This window comes from Heterodontus francisci, unplaced genomic scaffold, assembly GCF_036365525.1.
Source record: "Heterodontus francisci isolate sHetFra1 unplaced genomic scaffold, sHetFra1.hap1 HAP1_SCAFFOLD_106, whole genome shotgun sequence".
NCBI classification, from domain to species: Eukaryota; Metazoa; Chordata; class Chondrichthyes; order Heterodontiformes; family Heterodontidae; genus Heterodontus; species Heterodontus francisci.
In genome coordinates, this window is record NW_027140940.1 from 3,040,618 (window position 1) to 3,062,326 (window position 21,709).

The following is a 21,709-nucleotide window of genomic DNA, read 5'->3' on the forward strand; positions in this document are numbered from 1 at the left end:
ATGTTACCAGGTGAACAGTATAAGTGAGGAGAGTGTGTTCCCCTGATGGTTTAATATACACGGGACTTATTACCAGGTGAACAGAATAAGTGAGGAGAGGGCTTTCCCCTGATGGTTTAATATACACGGGACATGTTACCAGGTGAACAGTATAAGTGAGGAGAGTGTGTTCCCTGATGGTTTAACATACACGGAACATGTTAGCATGTGAACAGTATAAGTGAGGAGAGTGTGTTCCCCTGATGGTTTAATACACCCGGGACATGTTACCAGGTGAACAGTATAAGTGAGGAGAGTGTGTTCCCCAGAAGGTTTAATATACACGGGACATGTTACCAGGTGAACAGTAGAAGTGAGGAGAGTGTGTTCCCCTGATGGTTTAATATACACGGGATATGTTAGCAGGTGAACACTATAAGTGAGGAGAGTGTGTTCCCCTGATGATTTAATATACACGGGACTTATTACCAGGTGAACAGAATAAATGAGGAGAGGGCTTTCCCCTTATGGTTTAATATACACAGGACATGATACCAAGTGAACAGTATAAGTGAGGAGAGTGAGTTCCCCTGATTGTTTAATATACCCGGGACATGTCATCAGGTGAACAGTATAAGTGAGGAGAGTGTGTTCCCCTGATGGTTTAATATACACGGGACATGTTACCAGGTGAACAGTATAAGTGAGGAGAGTGAGCTCCCCTGATGGTTTAATATACACGGGACATGTTACCAGGTGAACATTATAAGTGAGGAGAGTGCTTTCCCCTGATGTTTTAATATACACAGGACATGTTACCAGGTGAACAGTATAAGTCAGGAGAGTGTGTCCCGCTGATAGTTTAATACTGACGGGACATTTTAACAGGTGAACAGTAAAAGTGAAGAAAGTGTGTTCCCCTGATGGTATAATATACACGGGACATGTTACCAGCTGAACAGTATAAGTCAGGAGAGTGTGTCCGCCTGATTGTTTAATACTCACGGGACATGTTACCAGGTGAACAGTATATGTGAAGAGAGTGTGTTCCCCTGATGGTTTAATGTACACGGGACATGTTACCAGGTGAACAGTATAAGTGAAGGGGGCCTGCTCCCCTGATTGCTTAATATACGTGGGACATGTTACAAGGTGACGAGTATAAGTGAGGAGAGTGTGTTCTCCTCATTGTTTAATATACACGGGACATGTTAGCAGGTGAACAGTATCAGTGAGGAGAATGTGTTCCCCTGATTGTTTAATATACACGGTACATGTTACCAGGTGAACAGTATAAGTGAGGAGAGTGTATTCCCCTGATTGTTAAATATACACGGGACATGTTACCAGGTGAACAGTATAAGTGAGGAGAGTGTGTTCCCCAGATGGTTTAATATACACGGGACATGTCACCAGGTGAACAGTATAAGTGAGGAGAGTGTGTTCCCCTGATGGTTTAATATACACGGGACTTATTACCAGGTGAACAGAATAAGTGAGGTGAGGGCTTTCCCCTGATGGTTTAATATACACGGGACATGTTACCAGGTGAACAGTATAAGTGAGGAGAGTGTGTTCCCCTGATGGTTTAATATACACGGGACATGTTACCAGGTGAACAGTATAAGTGATGAGACTGTATTCCCCTGATGGTTCAATATACACGGGACATGTCATCAGGTGAACAGTATAAGTGAGGAGAGTGTGTTCCCCTGATGGTTCAATTAACACGGGACATGTTAGCAGGTGAACAGTATAAGTGAGGAGAGTGCTTTCCCTGATGGTTCAATATACACGGGACATGTTACCAGGTCAACAGTATAAGTGAGGAGAGTGTGATCCAATGATCGTTTAATACTGACGGGACGTGTCACCAGGTGAACAGTATAAGTGAGGAGAGTGTGTTCCCCTGATGGTTTAATATACACGGGACATGTTAGCAGGTGAACAGTATAAGTGAGGAGAGTGTGTTCCCCTGATGGTTTAATACACACGGGACATGTTACCAGGTGAACAGTATAAGTGAGGAGAGTGTGTTCCCCTGATGGTTTAATATACCCGGGACATGTCATCAGGTGAACAGTATAAGTGAGGAGAGTGTGTTCCCCTGATGGTTTAATATACACAGGACATGATACCAGGTGAACAGTATAAGTGAGGAGAGTGAGTTCCCCTGATTGTTTAATATACCCGGGACATGTCATCAGGTGAACAGTATAAGTGAGGAGAGTGTGTTCCCCTGATGGTTTAATATACACGGGACATGTTACCAGGTGAACAGTATAAGTGAGGAGAGTGTGTTCCCCTGATGGTATAATATACACGGGACATGTTACCAGGTGAACAGTCTAAGTGAGGAGAGGGCTTACCCATGTTGGTTTAATATACACGGGACATGTTACCAGGTGAACACTATAGGTGAGGAGGGTGAGTTCCCCTGATGTTTTAATATACACAGGACATGTTACCAGGTGAACAGTATAAGTCAGGAGAGTGTGTCCCGCTGATTGTTTAATACTGACGGGACATGTTACCAGGTGAACAGTATAAGTGAGGACAGTGTGTTCCCCTGATGGTATAATATACACGGGACATGTTACCAGCTGAACAGTATAAGTCAGGAGAGTGTGTCCCCCTGATTGTTTAATACTCACGGGACATGTTACCAGGTGAACAGCATATGTGAGGAGAGTGTGTTCCCCTGATGGTTTAATATACACGGGAAATGTTACCAGGTGAACAGTATAAGTGAAGGGAGCCTGTTCCCCTGATTGTTAAATATACACGGGACATGTTACCAGGTGAACAGTATAACTGAGGAGAGTGTGTTCCCCAGATGGTTTAATATACACGGGACATGTTACCAGGTGAACAGTATAAGTGAGGAGAGTGTGTTCCCCTAATTGTTAAATATACACGGGACATGTTACCAGGTGAACAGTATAAGTGAGGAGAGTGTGTTCCCCAGATGGTTTAATATACACGGGACATGTTACCAGGTGAACAGTACAAGTGAGGAGAGTGTGTTCCCCTGATGTTTTAATATACACAGGACATGATACCAGGTGAACAGTATAAGTGAGGAGAGTGAGTTCCCCTGATTGTTTAATATACCCGGGACATGTCATCAGGTGAACAGTATAAGTGAGGAGAGTGTGATCCCCTGATGGTTTAATATACACGGGACATGTTACCAGGTGAACAGTATAAGTGAGGAGAGTGTGTTCCACTGATGGTATAATATACACGGGACATGTTACCAGGTGAACAGTATAAGTGAGGAGAGGGCTTACCCATGTTGGTTTAATATACACGGGACATGTTACCAGGTGAACAGTATAGGTGAGGAGAGTGAGTTCCCCTGATGTTTTAATATACACAGGACATGTTACCAGGTGAACAGTATAAGTCAGGAGAGTGTGTCCCGCTGATTGTTTAATACTGACGGGACATGTTACCAGGTGAACAGTATAAGTGAGGACAGTGTGTTCCCCTGATGGTATAATATACACGGGACATGTTACCAGCTGAACAGTATAAGTCAGGAGAGTGTGTCCCCATGATTGTTTAATACTCACGGGACATGTTACCAGGTGAACAGTATATGTGAAGAGAGTGTGTTCCCCTGATGGTTTAATATACACGGGAAATGTTACCAGGTGAACAGTATAAGTGAAGGGAGCCTGTTCCCCTGATTGTTAAATATACACGGGACATGTTACCAGGTGAACAGTATAAGTGAGGAGAGTGTGTTCCCCAGATGGTTTAATATACACGGGACATGTTACCAGGTGAACAGTATAAGTGAGGAGAGTGTGTTCCCCTCATTGTTAAATATACACGGGACATGATACCAGGTGAACAGTATAAGTGAGGAGAGTGTGTTCCCCAGATGGTTAAATATACACGGGACATGTTACCAGGTGAACAGTATAAGTGAGGAGAGTGTTTTCCCCTGATTGTTAAATATACACGGGACATGTTACCAGGTGAACAGTATAAGTGAGGAGAGTGTGTTCCCCTGATTGTTAAATATACACGGGACATGTTACCAGGTGAACAGTATAAGTGAGGAGAGTGAGTTCCCCTGATTGTTAAATATACACGGGACATGTTATTAGGTGAACAGTATAAGTGAGGAGAGTGTGTTCCTCAGATGGTTTAATATACACGGGACATGTTACCAGGTGAACAGTATAAGTGAGGAGAGTGCGTTCCCCTGATTGTTAAATATACACGGGACATGTTACCAGGTGAACAGTATAAGTGAGGAGAGTGTGTTCCCCAGATGGTTTAATATACACGGGACATGTTACCAGGTGAACAGTATAAGTGATGAGACTGTATTCCCCTGATGGTTCAATATACACGGGACATGTTAGCAGGTGAACAGTATAAGTGAGGAGAGTGTGTTCCCCAGATGGTTAAATATACACGGGACATGTTACCAGGTGAACAGTATAAGTGAGGAGAGTGTGTTCCCCTGATTGTTAAATATACACGGGACATGTTACCAGGTGAACAGTATAAGTGAGGAGGGTGAGTTCCCCTGATGTTTTAATATACACAGGACATGTTACCAGGTGAACAGTATAAGTCAGGAGAGTGTGTCCCGCTGATTGTTTAATACTGACGGGACATGTTACCAGGTGAACAGTATAAGTGAGGACAGTGTGTTCCCCTGATGGTATAATATACACGGGACATGTTACCAGCTGAACAGTATAAGTCAGGAGAGTGTGTCCCCCTGATTGTTTAATACTCACGGGACATGTTACCAGGTGAACAGCATATGTGAGGAGAGTGTGTTCCCCTGATGGTTTAATATACACGGGAAATGTTACCAGGTGAACAGTATAAGTGAAGGGAGCCTGTTCCCCTGATTGTTAAATATACACGGGACATGTTACCAGGTGAACAGTATAACTGAGGAGAGTGTGTTCCCCAGATGGTTTAATATACACGGGACATGTTACCAGGTGAACAGTATAAGTGAGGAGAGTGTGTTCCCCTAATTGTTAAATATACACGGGACATGTTACCAGGTGAACAGTATAAGTGAGGAGAGTGTGTTCCCCAGATGGTTTAATATACACGGGACATGTTACCAGGTGAACAGTACAAGTGAGGAGAGTGTGTTCCCCTGATGTTTTAATATACACAGGACATGATACCAGGTGAACAGTATAAGTGAGGAGAGTGAGTTCCCCTGATTGTTTAATATACCCGGGACATGTCATCAGGTGAACAGTATAAGTGAGGAGAGTGTGTTCCCCTGATGGTTTAATATACACGGGACATGTTACCAGGTGAACAGTATAAGTGAGGAGAGTGTGTTCCCCTGATGGTTTAATATACACGGGACATGTTACCAGGTGAACAGTATAAGTGAGGAGAGGGCTTACCCATGTTGGTTTAATATACACGGGACATGTTACCAGGTGAACAGTATAGGTGAGGAGAGTGAGTTCCCCTGATGTTTTAATATACACAGGACATGTTACCAGGTGAACAGTATAAGTCAGGAGAGTGTGTCCCGCTGATTGTTTAATACTGACGGGACATGTTACCAGGTGAACAGTATAAGTGAGGACAGTGTGTTCCCCTGATGGTATAATATACACGGGACATGTTACCAGTGAACAGTATAAGTCAGGAGAGTGTGTCCCCATGATTGTTTAATACTCACGGGACATGTTACCAGGTGAACAGTATATGTGAAGAGAGTGTGTTCCCCTGATGGTTTAATATACACGGGAAATGTTACCAGGTGAACAGTATAAGTGAAGGGAGCCTGTTCCCCTGATTGTTAAATATACACGGGACATGTTACCAGGTGAACAGTATAAGTGAGGAGAGTGTGTTCCCCAGATGGTTTAATATACACGGGACATGTTACCAGGTGAACAGTATAAGTGAGGAGAGTGTGTTCCCCTCATTGTTAAATATACACGGGACATGTTACCAGGTGAACAGTATAAGTGAGGAGAGTGTGTTCCCCAGATGGTTAAATATACACGGGACATGTTACCAGGTGAACAGTATAAGTGAGGAGAGTGTGTTCCCCTGATTGTTAAATATACACGGGACATGTTACCAGGTGAACAGTATAAGTGAGGAGAGTGTGTTCCCCTGATTGTTAAATATACACGGGACATGTTACCAGGTGAACAGTATAAGTGAGGAGAGTGAGTTCCCCTGATTGTTAAATATACACGGGACATGTTATTAGGTGAACAGTATAAGTGAGGAGAGTGTGTTCCTCAGATGGTTTAATATACACGGGACATGTTACCAGGTGAACAGTATAAGTGAGGAGAGTGCGTTCCCCTGATTGTTAAATATACACGGGACATGTTACCAGGTGAACAGTATAAGTGAGGAGAGTGTGTTCCCCAGATGGTTTAATATACACGGGACATGTTACCAGGTGAACAGTATAAGTGATGAGACTGTATTCCCCTGATGGTTCAATATACACGGGACATGTTAGCAGGTGAACAGTATAAGTGAGGAGAATGTGTTCCCCTCATGGTTGAAAATACATGGGACATGTTACCAGGTGAACAGTATAAGTGAGGAGAGTGTGATCCAATGATTGTTTAATACTGACGGGACGTGTCACCAGGTGAACAGTATAAGTGAGGAGAGTGTTTTCCCCTGATGGTTTAATATACACGGGACATGTAAGCAGGTGAACAGTATAAGTGAGGAGAGTGTGTTCCCCTGATGGTTTAATATAGACGGGACATGTTACCAGGTGAACAGTATAAGTGAGGAGAGTGTGTTCCCATGATGGTTTAACAGGCAGGGGACATGTTACCAGGTGAACAGGGAAGTGAATAGAGTGTGTTCCCCTGATGGTTTAATATACACGGGACATGTTGCCAGGTGAAGAGTATAAGTGAAGAGAGTGTGTTCCCTTGATGGTTTAATACACACGGGACATGTCAACAGGTGAACAGTATAAGTGAGGAGAGTGAGTTCCCCTGAATGTTTAATATACCCGGGACATTTCATCAGGTGAACAGTATAAGTGAGGAGAGTGTGTTCCCCTGATGGTTTAATATACACGGGACATGTTACCAGGTGAACAGTATAAGTTAGGAGAGTGTGTTCCCCTGATGGTTTAATATACACGGGACATGTTACCAGGTGAACATTATAAGTGAGGAGAGTGCTTTCCCCTGATGTTTTAATATACACAGGACATGTTACCAGCTGAACAGTATAAGTCAGGAGAGTGTGTCCCGCTGATGGTTTAATACTGACGGGACATGTTACCAGGTGAACAGTATAAGTGTGGACAGTGTGTTCCCCTGATGGTATAATATACACGGGACATGTTACCAGCTGAACAGTATAAGTCAGGAGAGTGTGTCCCCCTGATTGTTTAATACTCACGGGACATGTTACCAGGTGAACTGTATATGTGAAGAGAGTGTGTTCCCCTGATGGTTTAATATACATGGGACATGTTACCAGGTGAACAGTATATGTGAAGAGAGTGTGTTCGGCTGATGGTTTAATATACATGGGACATGTAACCAGGTGAACAGAATAAGTGAAGTGAGCCTGTTCCCCTGATTGCTTAATAGACGTGGGACATGTTACAAGGTGAAGAGTATAAGTGAGGAGTGTGTGTTCCCCTCATTGTTTAATATACATGGGACATGTTAGCAGGTGAACAGTATCAGTGAGGAGAAAGTGTTCCCCTGATGGTTTAATATACACGGGACATGTTACCAGGTGAACAGTATAAGTGAGGAGAGTGTGTTCCCCTGATTGTTAAATATACACGGGACATGTTGCCAGGTGAACAGTATAAGTGAGGAGAGTGTGTTCCCCAGATGGTTTAATATACACGGGACATGTTAACAGGTGAACAGTATAAGTGAGGAGAGTGTGTTCCCCTGATGGTTTAATATACACGGGACTTATTACCAGGTGAACAGAATAAGTGAGGAGAGGGCTTTCCCCTGATGGTTTAATATACACGGGACATGTTACCAGGTGAACAGTATAAGTGAGGAGAGTGAGTTCCCCTGATGGTTTAATATACACGGGACATGTTACCAGGTGAACATTATAAGTGAGGAGAGTGCTTTCCCCTGATGTTTTAATATACACGGGACATGTTACCAGGTGAACAGTATAAGTGTGGAGAGTACTTCCCCTGATGGTTTAACATGCACGGGACATGTCACCAGGTCAACAGTATAAGTGAGGAGAGTGAGTTCCCCTGATGGTTTAATATACACAGGACATGTTACCAGGTGAACATTATAAGTGAGGAGAGTGCTTTCCCCTGATGTTTTAATATACACGGGACATGTTACCAACAAACAGTATAAGTGTGGAGAGTACTTCCCCTGATGGTTTAACATGCACGGGACATGTCACCAGGTCAACAGTATAAGTGAGGAGAGTGTGTTCCCCTGATGGTTTAATACACCCGGGACATGTTACCAGGTGAACAGTATAGGTGAGGAGAGTGTGTTCCCATGATGGTTTAACAGGCAGGGGACATGTTACCAGGTGAACAGTAGAAGTGAGGAGAGTGTGTTCCCCAGATGGTTTAATATACACGGGACATGTTACCAGGTGAACAGTAGAAGTGAGGAGAGTGTGTTCTCCTGATGGTTTAATATACACGGGACATGTTAGCAGGTGAACAGAATAAGTGAGGAGAGTGTGATCCCCTGATGGTTTAATATACACGGGACATGTTAGCAGGTGAACACTATAAGTGAGGAGAGTGTGTTCCCCTGATGATTTAATATACACGGGACTTATTACCAGGTGAACAGAATAAATGAGGAGAGGGCTTTCCCCTGATGGTTTAATATACACGGGACATGTTACCAGGTGAACAGTATAAGTGAGGAGAGTGAGTTCCCCTGATTGTTTAATATACCCGGGACATGTCATCAGGTGGACAGTATAAGTGAGGAGAGTGTGTTCCCCTGATGGTTTAATATACACGGGACATGTTACCAGGTGAACAGTATAAGTGAGGAGAGTGTGTTCCCCTGATGGTATAATATACACGGGACATGTTACCAGGTGAACAGTATAAGTGAGGAGAGGGCTTACCCATGATGGTTTAATATACACGGGACATGTTACCAGGTGAACAGTATAGGTGAGGAGAGTGAGTTCCCCTGATGGTTTAATATACACGGGACATGTTACCAGGTGAACATTATAAGTGAGGAGAGTGCTTTCCCCTGATGTTTTAATATACACAGGACATGTTACCAGGTGAACAGTATAAGTGAGGAGAGTGTGTCCCGCTGATTGTTTAATACTGACTGGACATGTAACCAGGTGAACAGTATAAGTGAGGAGAGTGTGTTCCCCTGATTGTTAAATATACACGGGACATGTTACCAGATGAACAGTATAAGTGAGGAGAGTGTGTTCCCCAGATGGTTTAATATACACGGGACACGTTACCAGGTGAACAGTATAAGTGAGGAGAGTGTGTTCCCCTGATTGTTAAATATACACGGGACATGTTACCAGGTGAACAGTATAAGTGAGGAGAGTGTGTTCCCCAGATGGTTTAATATATACGGGACATGTTACCAGGTGAACAGTATAAGTGATGAGACTGTATTCCCCTGATGGTTCAATATACACGGGACATGTTAGCAGGTGAACAGTATAAGTGAGGAGAATGTGTTCCCCTCATGGTTGAATATACATGGGACATGTTACCAGGTGAACAGTATAAGTGAGGAGAGTGTGATCCAATGATTGTTTAATACTGACGGGACGTGTCACCAGGTGAACAGTATAAGTGAGGAGAGTGTGTTCCCCTGATGGTTTAATATACACGGGACATGTTAGCAGGTGAACAGTATAAGTGAGGAGAATGTGTTGCCCTGATGGTTTAATATAGACGGGACATGTTACCAGGTGAACAGTATAAGTGAGGAGAGTGTGTTCCCATGATGGTTTAACAGGCATGGGACATGTTACCAGGTGAACAGGGAAGTGAGTAGAGTGTGTTCCCCTGATGGTTTAATATACACGGGACATGTTGCCAGGTGAAGAGTATAAGTGAGGAGAGTGTGTTCCCCTGATGGTTTAATACACACGGGACATGTCAACAGGTGAACAGTATAAGTGAGGAGAGTGAGTTCCCCTGATTGTTTAATATACCCGGGACATTTCATCAGGTGAACAGTATAAGTGAGGAGAGTGTGTTCCCCTCATGGTTTAATATACACGGGACATGTTACCAGGTGAACAGTATAAGTTAGGAGAATGTGTTCCCCTGATGGTTTAATATACACGGGACATGTTACCAGGTGAACATTATAAGTGAGGAGAGTGCTTACCCCTGATGTTTTAATATACACAGGACATGTTACCAGCTGAACAGTATAAGTCAGGAGAGTGTGTCCCGCTGATGGTTTAATACTGACGGGACATGTTACCAGGTGAACAGTATAAGTGTGGACAGTGTGTTCCCCTGATGGTATAATATACACGGGACATGTTACCAGCTGAACAGTATAAGTGAGGAGAGTGTGTCCCCCTGTTTGTTTAATACTCACGGGACATGTTACCAGGTGAACAGTATATGTGAAGAGAGTGTGTTCCCCTGATGGTTTAATATACATGGACATGTTACCAAGTGAACAGTATATGTGAAGAGAGTGTGTTCCCCTGATGGTTTAATAAACATGGGACATGTTACCAGGTGAACAGTATATGTGAGGAGAGTGTGTTCCCCTCATTGTTTAATATACACGGGACATGTTAGCAGGTGAACAGTATCAGTGAGGAGAAAGTGTTCCCCTGATGGTTTAATATACACGGGACATGTCACCAGATGAACAGTATAAGTGAGGAGAGTGTGTCCCCCTGATTGTTTAATACTCACGGGACATGTTACCAGGTGAACAGTAGAAGTGAGGAGAGTGTGTTCCCCTGATTGTTAAATATACACGGGACATGTTACCAGGTGAACAGTATATGTGAAGAGAGTGTGTTCCCCTGATGGTTTAATATACACGGGACATGTTACCAGGTGAACAGTATAAGTGAGGAGAGTGTGTTCCCTGATGGTTTAATATACACGGGACATGTTAGCAGGTGGACAGTATAAGTGAGGAGAGTGTGTTCCCCTGATGGTTTAATATGCACGGGACATGTCACCAGATGAACAGTATAAGTGAGGAGAGTGTGTTCCCCTGATTGTTTAATATACACGGGACATGTTACCAGGTGAACAGTATAAGTGAGGAGAGTGTGTTCCCTGATGGTTTAATATACACGGGACATGTTACCAGGTGAACAGTATAAGTGAGGAGAGAACTTCCCCTGATGGTTTAATATACACGGAACATGTCACCAGATCAACAGTATAAGTGAGGAGAGTGTGTTCCCCTGATGGTTTAATACACACAGGACATGTTACCAGGTGAACAGTATAAGTGAGGAGACTGTATTCCCCTGATGGTTTAACATGCACGGGACAAGTCACCAGATCAACAGTATAAGTGAGGAGAGTGTGTTCCCCTGATGGTTTAATATACACGGGACATGTTACCAGGTGAAAAGTATAAGTGAGGAGAGTACTTCCCCTGATGGTTTAACATGCACGGGACATGTTACCAGGTCAACAGTATAAGTGAGGAGAGTGTGTTCACCTGATGGTTTAATACACCCGGGACATGTTACCAGGTGAACAGTATAAGTGAGGAGAGTGTGATCCAATGATTGTTTAATACTGACGGGACGTGTCACCAGGTGAACAGTATTAGTGAGGAGAGTGTGTTCCCATGATGGTTTAACAGGCAGGGGACATGTTACCAGGTGAACAGTATAAGTGAGGAGAGTGTGTTCCCAAGATGGTTTAATATGCACGGGACATGTTACCAGGTGAACAGTAGAAGTGAGGAGAGTGTGTTCCCCTGATGGTTTAATATACACGGGACATGTTAGCAGGTGAACACTATAAGTGAGGAGAATGTATTACCCTGATGGTTTAATATACACGGGACATGTTAGCAGGTGAACAGTATAAGTGAGGAGAGTGTGTTCCCCTGATGGTTTAATATACACGGGACATGTTAGCATGTGAACTGCATAAGTGAGGAGAGTGTGTTCCCATGTTGGTTTAACAGGCAGGGGACATGTTACCAGGTGAACAGTAGAAGTGAGGAGAGTGTGTTCCCCTGATGGATTAATACACACGGGACAGGTTACCAGGTAAACAGTGTCAGTGAGGAGAGTGAGTTCCCCTGATGGTTTAACACAAACAGGACATGTTACCAGGTGAACAGTGTAAGTGAGGAGAGTGAGTTCCCCTGATGGTTTAATACAAACAGGACATGTCAACAGGTGAACAGTATCAGTGAGGAGAGAGTGTTCCCCTGATGGTTTAATATAACCGGGACATGTCATCAGGTGAACAGTATAAGTGAGGAGAGTGTGTTCCCCTGATGGTTTAATATACCCGGGACATGTCATCAGGTGAACAGTATAAGTGAGGAGAGTGTGTTCCCCTGATGGTTAAATATACACAGGACATGATACCAGGTGAACAGTATAAGTGAGGAGAGTGAGTTCCCCTGATTGTTTAATATACCCGGGACATGTCATCAGGTGAACAGTATAAGTGAGGAGAGTGTGTTCCCCTGATTGTTTAATATACACGGGACATGTTACCAGGTGAACAGTATAAGTGAGGAGAGTGTGTTCCCCTGATGGTATAATATACACGGGACATGTTACCAGGTGAACAGTATAAGTGAGGAGAGGGCTTACCCATGATGGTTTCATATACACGGGACATGTTACAAGGTGAACAGTATAGGTGAGGAGAGGGAGCTCCCCTGATGGTTTAATATACACGGGACATGTTACCAGGTGAACATTATAAGTGAGGAGAGTGCTTTCCCCTGATGTTTTAATATACACAGGACATGTTACCAGGTGGACAGTATAAGTCAGGAGAATGTGTCCCGCTGATAGTTTAATACTGACGGGACATTTTACCAGGTGAACAGTATAAGTGAGGACAGTGTGTTCCCCTGATGGTATAATATACGCGGGACATGTTACCAGCTGAACAGTATAAGTCAGGAGAGTGTGTCCCCCTGATTGTTTAATACTCACGGGACATGTTACCAGGTGAAAAGTATATGTGAAGAGAGTGTGTTCCCCTGATGGTTTAATATACACGGGACATGTTACCAGGTGAACAGTAGAAGTGAAGGGAGCCTGTTCCCCTGATTGCTTAATATACGTGGGACATGTTACAAGGTGACGAGTATAAGTGAGGAGAGTGTGTTCCCCACATTGTTTAATATAAACGGGACATGTTAGCAGGTGAACAGTATCAGTGAGGAGAATGTGTTCCCCTGATGGTTTAATATACACGGGACATGTTACCAGGTGAACAGTATAAGTGAGGAGAGTGTGTTCCCCTGATTGTTAAATACACACGGGACATGTTACCAGGTGAACAGTATAAGTGAGGAGTGTGTGTTCCCCAGATGGTTTAATATACACGGGACATGTTACCAGGTGAACAGTATAAGTGAGGAGAGTGTGTTCCCCTGATGGTTTAATCTACACGGGACTTATTACCAGGTGAACAGAATAAGTGAGGTGAGGGCTTTCCCCTGATGGTTTAACATACACGGGACATGTTACCAGGTGAACAGTATAAGTGAGGAGAGTGTGTTCCCCTGATGGTTTAATATACACGGGACATGTTACCAGGTGAACAGTATAAGTGATGAGACTGTATTCCCCTGATGGTTCAATATACACGGGACATGTTAGCAGGTGAACAGTATAAGTGATGAGAGTGTGTTCCCCTGATGGTTCAATATACACGGGACATGTTAGCAGGTGAACAGTAGAAGTGAGGAGAGTGTGTTCCGCTGATGGTTCAATATACACGGGACATGTTACCAGGTCAACAGTATAAGTGAGGAGAGTGTGATCCAATGATTGTTTAATACTGACAGGACGTGTTACCAGGTGAACAGTAGAAGTGAGGAGAGTGTGTTCCCCTGATGGTTTAATATACACGTGACATGTTAGCAGGTGAACAGTATAAGTGAGGAGAGTGTGTTCCCCTGATGGTTTAATATAGACGGGACATGTTACCAGGTGAACAGTATAAGTGAGGAGAGTGTGTTCCCCTGATGGTTTAATACACACGGGACATGTTACCAGGTGAACAGTATAAGTGAGGAGAGTGTGTTCCCCTGATGGTTTAATATATCCGGGACATGTCATCAGGTGAACAGTATAAGTGAGGAGAGTGTGTTCCCCTGATGGTTTAATATACACAGGACATGATACCAGGTGAACAGTATAAGTGAGGAGAGTGTGTTCCCCTGATGGTTTAATATACCCGGGACATGTCATCAGGTGAACAGTATAAGTGAGGAGAGTGTGTTCCCCTGATGGTTAAATATACACAGGACATGATACCAGGTGAACAGTATAAGTGAGGAGAGTGAGTTCCCCTGATTGTTTAATATACCCGGGACATGTCATCAGGTGAACAGTATAAGTGAGGAGAGTGTGTTCCCCTGATTGTTTAATATACACGGGACATGTTACCAGGTGAACAGTATAAGTGAGGAGAGTGTGTTCCCCTGATGGTATAATATACACGGGACATGTTACCAGGTGAACAGTATAAGTGAGGAGAGTGTGTTCCCCTGATTGTTAAATATGCACGGGACATGTTACCAGGTGAACAGTATAAGTGAGGAGAGTGTGTTCCCCAGATGGTTTAATATACACGGGACATGTTACCAGGTGAACAGTATAAGTGCGGAGAGTGAGTTCCCCTGATGGTTTAATATACACGGGACATGTTACCAGGTGAACAGTATAGGTGAGGAGAGTGAGTTCCCCTGATGGTTTAATATACACGGGACATGTTACCAGGTGAACATTATAAGTGAGGAGAGTGCTTTCCCCTGATGTTTTAATATACACAGGACATGTTACCAGGTGAACAGTATAAGTCAGGAGAGTGTGTCCCGCTGATTGTTTAATAGTGACGGGACATGTTACCAGGTGAACAGTATAAGTGAGGACAGTGTATTCCCCTGATGGTATAATATACACGGGACATGTTACCAGCTGAACAGTATAAGTGAGGACAGTGTATTCCCCTGATGGTTTAATATACACGGGACATGTTACCAGGTGAACAGTATAAGTGAAGGGAGCCTGTTCCCCTGATTGTTACATATACACGGGACATGTTAGCAGGTGAACAGTATCAGTGAGGAGAATGTGTTCCCCTGATGGTTTAATATACACGAACATGTTACCAGGTGAACAGTATAAGTGAGGAGAGTGTGTTCCCCTGATTGTTAAATATGCACGGGACATGTTACCAGGTGAACAGTATAAGTGAGGAGAGTGTGTTCCCCAGATGGTTTAATATACACGGGACATGTTACCAGGTGAACAGTATAAGTGATGAGACTGTATTCCCCTGATGGTTCAATATACACGGGACATGTTAGCAGGTGAACAGTATAAGTGAGGAGAGTGTGTTCCCCTGATGGTTCAATATACACGGGACATGTTACCAGGTGAACAGTATAAGTGAGGAGAGTGTGTTCCGCTGATGGTTCAATATACACGGGACATGTTACCAGGTCAACAGTACAAGTGAGGAGAGTGTGATCCAATGATTGTTTAATACTGACAGGACGTGTCACCAGGTGAACAGTATAAGTGAGGAGAGTGTGTTCCCCTGATGGTTTAATACACACGGGACATGTTAGCAGGTGAACAGTATAAGTGAGGAGAGTGTGTTTCCCTGATGGTTTAATATAGACGGGACATGTTACCAGGTGAACAGTATAAGTGAGGAGAGTGTGTTCCCCTGATGGTTTAATACACACGGGACATGTTACCAGGTGAACAGTATAAGTGAGGAGAGTGTGTTCCCCTGATGGTTTAATATACCCGGGACATGTCATCAGGTGAACAGTATAAGTGAGGAGAGTGTGTTCCCCTGATGGTTTAATATACACAGGACATGATACCAGGTGAACAGTATAAGTGAGGAGAGTGAGTTCCCCTGATTGTTTAATATACCCGGGACATGTCATCAGGTGAACAGTATAAGTGAGGAGAGTGTGTTCCCCTGATGGTATAATATGCACGGGACATGTTACCAGGTGAACAGTATAAGTGCGGAGAGGGCTTACCCATGATGGTTTAATATACACGGGACATGTTACCAGGTGAACAGTATAGGTGAGGAGAGTGCGTTCCCCTGATGGTTTAATATACACGGGACATGTTACCAGGTGAACATTATAAGTGAGGAGAGTGCTTTCCCCTGATGTTTCAATATACACAGGACATGTTACCAGGTGAACAGTATAAGTCAGGAGAGTGTGTCCCGCTGATTGTTTAATAGTGACGGGACATGTTACCAGGTGCACAGTATAAGTGAGGACAGTGTATTCCCCCGATGATATAATATACAGGGGACATGTTACCAGCTGAACAGTATAAGTCAGGAGAGTGTGTCCCCCTGATTGTTTAATACTCACGGGACATGTTACCAGGTGAACAGTATATGTGAAGAGATTGTGTTCCCCTGATGGTTTAATATACACGGAACATGTTACCAGGTGAACAGTATAAGTGCAGGGAGCCTGTTCCCCTGATTGTTAAATATACACGGGACATGTTAGCAGGTGAACAGTATCAGTGAGGAGAATGTGTTCCCCTGATGGTTTAATATACACGGTACATGTTACCAGGTGAACAGTATAAGTGAGGAGAGTGTGTTCCCCTGATTGTTAAATATACACGGGACATGTTACCAGGTGAACAGTACAAGTGAGGAGAGTGTGTTCCCCAGATGGTTTAATATACACGGGACATGTTACCAGGTGAATAGTACAAGTGAGGAGAGTATGTTCCCCTGATTGTTAAATATACACGGGACATGTTACCAGGTGAACAGTATAAGTGAGGAGAGTGTGTTCCCCAGATGGTTTAATATACACGGGACTTGTTACCAGGTGAACAGTAAAAGTGAGGAGAGTGTGTTCCCCTGATTGTTAAATATACACGGGACATGTTACCAGCTGAACAGTATAAGTCAGGAGAGTGTGTCCCTCTGATTGTTTAATACTCACGGGACATGTTACCAGGTGAACAGTATATGTGAAGAGAGTGTGTTCCCCTGATGGTTTAATATACACGGGACATGTTACCAGGTGAACAGTATAAGTGAAGGGAGCCTGTTCCCCTGATTGTTAAATATACACGGGACATGTTAGCAGGTGAACAGTATCAGTGAGGAGAATGTGTTCCCCTGATGGTTTAATATACACGGTAAATGTTACCAGGTGAACAGTATAAGTGAGGAGAGTGTGTTCCCCTGATTGTTAAATATACACGGGACATGTTACCAGGTGAACAGTATAAGTGAGGAGAGTGTGTTCCCCAACTGGTTTAATATACACGGGACATGTTACCAGGTGAACAGTATAAGTGATGAGACGGTATTCCCCTGATGGTTCAATATACACGGGACATGTTAGAAGGTGAACAGTATAAGTGAGGAGAGTGTGTTCCCCTGATGGTTCAATATACACGGGACATGTTAGCAGGTGAACAGTATAAGTGAGGAGAGTGTGTTCCGCTGATGGTTCAATATACATGGGACATGTTACCAGGTCAACAGTATAAGTGAGGAGAGTGTGATCCAATGATTGTTTAATACTGACGGGACATGTTACCAGGTGAACAGTATAAGTGAGGAGAGTGTGTTCCCCTGATGGTTTAATACACACGGGACATGTTACCAGGTGAACAGTATAAGTGAGGAGAGTGTGTTCCCCTGATGGTTTAATATACCCGGGACATGACATCAGGTGAACAGTATAAGTGAGGAGAGTGTGTTCCCCGGATGGTTTAATATACACAGGACATGATACCAGGTGAACAGTATAAGTGAGGAGAGTGAGTTCCCCTGATTGTTTAATATACCCGGGACATGTCATCAGGTGAACATTATAAGTGAGGAGAGTGCTTTCCCCTGCTGTTTTAATATACACAGGACATGTTACCAGCTGAACAGTATAAGTCAGGAGAGTGTGTCCCCCTGATTGTTTAATACTCACGGGACATGTTACCAGGTGAACAGTATATGTGAAGAGAATGTGTTCCCCTGATGGTTTAATATACACGGGACATGTTACCAGGTGAACAGTATAAGTGAAGGGAGCCTGTTCCACTGATTGTTAAATATACACGGGACATGATAGCAGGTGAACAGTATCAGTGAGGAGAATGTGTTCCCCTGATGGTTTAATATAAACGGTACATGTTACCAGGTGAACAGTATAAGTGAGGAGAGTGTGTTCCCCTGATTGTTAAATATACACGGGACAAGTTCCCAGGTGAACAGTATAAGTGAGGAGAGTGTGTTCCCCAGATGTTTTAATATACACGGGACATGTTACCAGGTGAACAGTATAAGTGATGAGGCTGTATTCCCCTGATGGTTCAATATACACGGGACAAGTTAGCAGGTGAACAGTATAAGTGAGGAGAGTGTGTTCCCCTGATGGTTCATTATACACGGGACATGTTAGCAGGTGAACAGTATAAGTGAGGAGAGTGTGTTCCGCTGATGGTTCAATATACACGGGACATGTTACCAGGTCAACAGTATAAGTGAGGAGAGTGTGATCCAATGATTGTTTAATACTGACAGGACGTGTCACTAGGTGAACAGTATAAGTGAGGAGTGTGTGTTCCCCTGATGGTTTAATATACACGGGACATGTTAGCAGGTGAACAGTATAAGTGAGGAGAGTGTGTTCCCCTGATGGTTTAATATAGACGGGACATGTTACCAGGTGAACAGTATAAGTGAGGAGAGTGCGTTCCCCTGATGGTTTAATACACACGGGACATGTTACCAGGTGAACAGTATAAGTGAGGAGAGTGTGTTCCCCTGATGGTTTAATATACCCGGGACATGTCATCAGGTGAACAGTATAAGTGAGGAGAGTGTGTTCCCCTGATGGTTTAATATACACAGGACAAGATACCAGGTGAACAGTATAAGTCAGGAGAGTGAGTTCCCCTGATTGTTTAATATACCCGGGACATGTCATCAGGTGAACAGTATAAGTGAGGAGAGTGTGTTCCCCTGATGGTTTAATATACACGGGACATGTTACCAGGTGAACAGTATAAGTGAGGAGAGTGTGTTCCCCTGATGGTATAAAAAACACGGGACATGTTACCAGGTGAACAGTATAAGTGAGGAGAGGGCTTACCCATGATGGTTTAATATACACGGGACATGTTACCAGGTGAACAGTATAGGTGAGGAGAGTGAGTTCCCCTGATGGTTTAATATACACGGGACATGTTACCAGGTGAACATTATAAGTGAGGAGAGTGCTTTCCCCTGATGTTTTAATATACACAGGACATGTTACCAGCTGAACAGTATAAGTCAGGAGAGTGTGTCCCCCTGATTGTTTAATATACACGGGACATGTTACCAGGTGAACAGTATAAGTGAAGAGAGCCTGTTCCCCTGATTGTTAAATATACACGGGACATGTTAGCAGGTGAACAGTATCAGTGAGGAGAATGTGTTCCCCTGATGGTTTAATATACACGGTAAATGTTACCAGGTGAACAGTATAAGTGAGGAGATTGTGTTCCCCTGATTGTTAAATATACATGGGACATGTTACCAGGTGAACAGTATAAGTGAGGAGAGTGTGTTCCCCTGATGGTTTAATATACACGGGACATGTTACCAGGTGAACATTATAAGTGAGGAGAGTGCTTTCCCCTGATGTTTTAATATACACAGGACATGTTACCAGGTGAACAGTATAAGTCAGGAGAGTGTGTCCCGCTGATTGTTTAATAGTGACGGGACATGTTACCAGGTGAACAGTATAAGTGAGGACAGTGTATTCCCCTGATGATATAATATACACGGGACATGTTACCAGCTGAACAGTATAAGTCAGGAGAGTGTGTCCCCCTGATTGTTTAATACTCACGGGACATGTTACCAGCTGAACAGTATATGTGAAGAGAGTGTGTTCCCCTGATGTTTTAATATACACGGAACATGTTACCAGGTGAACAGTATAAGTGCAGGGAGCCTGTTCCCCTGATTGTTAAATATACACGGGACATGTTAGCAGGTGAACAGTATCAGTGAGGAGAATGTGTTCCCCTGATGGGTTAATATACACGGTACATTTTACCAGGTGAACAGTATAAGTGAGGAGAGTGTGTTCCCCTGATTGTTAAATATACACGGGACATGTTACCAGGTGAACAGTACAAGTGAGGAGAGTGTGTTCCCCAGATGGTTTAATATACACGGGACATGTTACCAGGTGAACAGTATAAGTGATGAGACTGTATTCCCCTGATGGTTCAATATACACGGGACATGTTAGCAGGTGAACAGTATAAGTGAGGAGAGTGTGTTCCCCTGATGGTTCAATATACACGGGACATGTTAGCAGGTGAACAGTATAAGTGAGGAGAGTGTGTTCCGCTGATGGTTCAATATACACGGGACATGTTACCAGTTCAACAGTATAAGTGAGGAGAGTGTGATCCAATGATTGTTTAATACTGACAGGACATGTTACCAGGTGAACAGTATAAGTGAGGAGAGTGTGTTCCCCTGATGGTTTAATACACACGGGACATGTTACCAGGTGAACAGTGTAAGTGAGGAGAGTGTGTTCCCCTGATGGTTTAATATACCCGGGACATGTCATCAGGTGAACAGTATAAGTGAGGAGAGTGTGTTCCCCTGATGGTTTAATATACACGGGACATGTTACCAGGTGAACAGTATAAGTGAGGAGAGTGTGTTCCCCTGATGGTATAATATACACGGGACATGTTACCAGGTGAACAGTATAAGTGAGGAGAGGGCTTACCCATGATGGTTTAATATACACGGGACATGTTACCAGGTGAACAGTATAGGTGAGGAGAGTGAGTTCCCCTGATGGTTTAATATACACGGGACATGTTACCAGGTGAACATTATAAGTGAGGAGAGTGCTTTCCCCTGATGTTTTAATATACACAGGACATGTTACCAGTTGGACAGTATAAGTCAGGAGAGTGTGTCCCGCTGATTGTTTCGTAGTGACGGGACATGTTACCAGGTGAACAGTATAAGTGACCACAGTGTATTCCCCTGATGGTATAATATACACGGGACATGTTACCAGCTGAACAGTATAAGTCAGGAGAGTGTGTCCCCCTGATTGTTTAATATACACGGGACATGTTACCAGGTGAACAGTATAAGTGAAGGGAGCCTGTTCCCCTGATTGTTAAATATACACGGGACATGTTAGCAGGTGAACAGTATCAGTGAGGAGAATGTGTTCCCCTGATGGTTTAATATACACGGTAAATGTTACCAGGTGAACAGTATAAGTGAGGAGAGTGTGTTCCCCTGATTGTTAAATATACACGGGACATGTTACCAGGTGAACAGTATAAGTGAGGAGAGTGTGTTCCCCAGATGGTTTAATATACACGGGACATGTTACCAGGTGAACAGTATAAGTGATGAGACTGTATTCCCCTGATGGTTTAATAAACACAGGACATGATACCAGGTGAACTGTATAAGTGAGGAGAGTGAGTTCCCCTGATTGTTTAATATACCCGGGACATGTCATCA